Source organism: Lynx rufus, unplaced genomic scaffold, assembly GCF_022079265.1.
Source record: "Lynx rufus isolate CCGP_SWC_20201006 ecotype Redwood Valley unplaced genomic scaffold, mLynRuf1.p SCAF_5, whole genome shotgun sequence".
In the NCBI taxonomy this organism is placed as follows: domain Eukaryota; kingdom Metazoa; phylum Chordata; class Mammalia; order Carnivora; family Felidae; genus Lynx; species Lynx rufus.
Window position 1 is genome coordinate 123,953,172 of NW_025814867.1, and position 3,811 is coordinate 123,956,982.

General features: G+C 37.1%; 1 pseudogene; it reads left to right on the top strand.

The window, feature by feature from the left end:
* The first annotated feature begins 292 nt into the window (after positions 1–292).
* Positions 293–1,674, top strand: LOC124526898 (tubulin alpha-1A chain-like; annotated as a pseudogene).
* The last annotated feature ends 2,137 nt before the right edge of the window (positions 1,675–3,811 follow it).

The window sequence follows — 3,811 nt, forward strand, 5'->3', positions numbered from 1 at the left end:
GATGCTTAACCAACTGAGCCACCTGGGTGCCCCAAGGATGCAGACCATTTTTAAAAAGCACTTCGCATTTCATGGAACTGAAATCACCTTATCAGAAATTATTGGTCCATCAGAATGTTTACTCTTTCCACACAGAGAAAGTATTATTTAAAAATAAAAAATTTACATTTCATTTAATAAGTTATATTCTGGCAGGTTTTGTTATATTGACTGCCTAGGAGTCCCACTGTAAGAAGCAACAACCTCCTGTTTTCCTCTCTGCCATCTGCTTGACAGCTGCAAAGGATCAACGATGCTTGAATGCATCTCCATCCATGTTGGCCAGGCTGGTGTCCATACTGACAATGCCTTCTGGGAGCGCTATTGCTTGGAACACCAATAGTCCTATCTACCCCCGTAGTCAAATGCCAAATGACAAGACCACTGGGGGAGGAAATGACTCCTTCAACACTTTCTTCAGTGAAATGGATGCTGGTAAGCATGTGCCCAGGGCAGTGTTTGTAGACTTGGAACCCATGGTCATTAATGGACTTCTCACCTGGCACCTACTGCCAACTTTTCTACCCTGAGAAGCTCATCACAGACAAGGAAGATGTTGCCAATAACTATGCCCAAGGGCACTACACCATTGGCAAGGAGATCATTAACCTTGTCATGGACTGAATTAGGAAACTGGTTGACCAGTGTACAGGTCTTTAGGGCTTCTTGGTTTTCCACAGCTTTGGAGGGGAAATTGGTTCCAGGTTCACCTCCCTGCTGATGGAACATCTCTATGTCAATTATGGCAAGAAGTCCAAGATGGAGTTCTCCATTTACCCAGCCCCCCACGTTTCCACAGCTGTAGTTGAACCCTAAAACTCCATCCTCACTACCCATACCACCCTGGAGCACTCTGTGCTAATGAGGCAATCTATACATCTGTCATACAAATCTTGATATTGAACACCCAACCTAAACTAACCTGAATAGGTTAACAGGTCAAATTATGTTCTCCATAACTTTTCCCCTCAAATTTGATGGAGCCCTGAATGTTGATCTGACAGAATTCCAGACCAACCTGATATCCTATCCCCATGTCCAATTCCCTCTGGCCACACATGATCCTGTCACCTCTGCTGATAAAACCTACCATGAACAACTTTCTGTAGCAAAGATCACTAATGCATGATTTGAGCCAGCCAACCAGATGATGAAATGTGACCCTTGCCATGGTAAATACATGGCTTGCTGCCTGCTGTTCTGTGGTGACATGATTCCAAAAGATGTCAGTGATGCCATTGCCACCATCAAGACCAACTGTATAATCCAGTATATGGATTGGTGCTCCACTGGCTTCAAAGTTGGTATTAATTACCAGCCTCCCACTGTGGTACCTGGTGGAGAACTGGCCGAAGTACAGCAAACTGTACATGCTGAGTAACACCACAGCCATTGCTGAGTCCTGGGTTCACCTGGACCACAAGTTTGACGTGATGTATGACAAGTATGCCTTTGTTTACTGGTATATAGGCAAGGGCATGGAGGATGGAGAGTTTTCTGAGGCCCGTGATAACATGGCTGCCCTTGAGAATTATGAGAAGGTCGGTATGGCTTCTGTTAAAGAAGAGGGTGAAGAAGGAAAGAAATACTGAAGTTAAAGATGTCCCAAAAGTGCTGCTTTTGCAGGGAAGTTTATTGTTTTAAACATTGAAAAGTTGTGTTCTAATCAGTTAATTTGTATGTAGCAGTATATACTCTCATATACAATTACTGACCAATGCTTGAAAATACGCTTTTTTTCACACCCAAGCTGTCCGTTTCTCTGATGGGTTTGAATAAAGTATTCCCTTTCATTTTTAATTTTTTTTTAAGTTTATTTAGCTTGAGAGAGAGAACAAGAGGGCTATGGGCAGAGAGAGATAGGAGACAGAGAATCCCAAGCAGGCTCTACACTGTCAGCACAGAGCCTGATGTGGGACTTTAACTCAGGAACTGTGAGATCATGACCTGAGCTGAAACCAAGAGCCTGATGCTTAACCAACTGAGCCACGCAGGTACCTTATGTATTCCCTTGTCTTAAATGAAAAATATAATAATAATAATAATAAAACAATTAATCAATTATATTTTGGGGTATTGTCTTTAAACACATCTCCCATGTAATTGTAACCAAAATATCAATCTTATATTCCTGTTGGAAAAGACAATGTTTTGGCCACATGCCAGAGGAAAAAAAATCAGTATTGTAGGCATGATGATTTCTTTAAATAATTTTTGTCTCTTTCCTGGCCTGTTTCTTATAACTTTACTATGAAATGTTGCATATGAATTTAATCATAATTCACTTTCCTAGGTATATCATAATTAAAGAGTTAAAGTTCCATATATTAAAGTTCTTACTTAAATTAGAACCAAAATTAGTGTTATTTAGGTATATGTTTTGTTTATTTGTTTTTAGTTAATACGTTAAGCTTAATTTCCATTCATTTTTGGCTCTCAAGAAATGAAAGCATTGGTGGTTTTAAAGTATGTCTGAATTTCATAAATCTTGCAAACTTTATTATTTTTTCCCAGAGATATGCTGCTAATCAAGATATTAAACATAATTGATTCAAACTGGTATTTGGTCTTCACCATTAAAGTACAAACAGAAGATAATTTGTGAATAGTAAGTCTACATTACATAGATTAATATAATTGTTTGCAACTAAAATACAATACTTTTCTATAATGCTGCTAATAAGTTTAATTAGAATATAATCCTGTGTAATGTAGATATTTACAACTCCTTTAAAATTATCCTTTATTAATTTCATAGAATAAATATTTCAATGTCTCTAAACTTGACTCTAAATTTGAAGTTTAGGAATCCATTTGCAAGTTTTCTTCAGAGGAGATTCATGATTCCTCATGACAAGTATTTAATTATAAATCATCAACTGAAAAAAACCATAAAACTTTAAGGAAGTCTTATACAAAGCTATTCTGTTATCATAAAACCTTAATTAATAACTGCATAAAGTTATAAATATAGAAAATTTTAAAATTAATCAAGCAAATGTTGAAGAAAGAGCATTAGATTTTTTTATTTCATTTTTCAAACAAAGCAGCAAAAGTCTTGGCTGGGAATTATATAGTGAAAAGCACCATCAAACAAGCAAATTAAAAATTGCTAGAAGCTCTTTCAAGGTTATATCTTAATATCCTTGAAAAGAGACACTTGAAAATTGCCAGAGCTTCTGAAATCAAGTCTGTGTAACCCACTGAACAGATAGATGAAAACATATGCACAGAAAGTATTTTAAAACATTATATCAAAATAAATGTATATATTATGGAATTGGATTCAACATTTTCATGGTTTAAAAATAATAATAATAAAACAAGAGACTTCAAAAAAATTGGACACCCTGAATCAAGTCTCCTGAGGCAGGATACAGTGGTTTAGAAAGAGAGCCCTGTAGTCATGCTCCTGAGTCCCCAGTTCCATCACCTACTAACCCATTAATTGTGATCCTCATGTTCCTTTTCTCATGCAATGAGACTCATGCAATCTCCAAGAGTTATTTTGCCAATAAACTGAGGCAGTGAATGTAAAGCATAGAGCAAAGTCAATTGCAAACATTCATACATGTTTGTTACTAGGTGGCATTGGAAGAGGTATTGGTGGTGTTCCCTTCCCTAGGGACAGATGTTTTCCTGTGCCCTTAGGAGTCTTTTGGTTTGAAAAGTTTAAGAGGCATTGAAATACAGAAGCATTATATATCTCTCAAACTAGTTTATTCACTTTCCTGTGGTCATGTGTCACATTTTCACCTCTGATAACCATCAC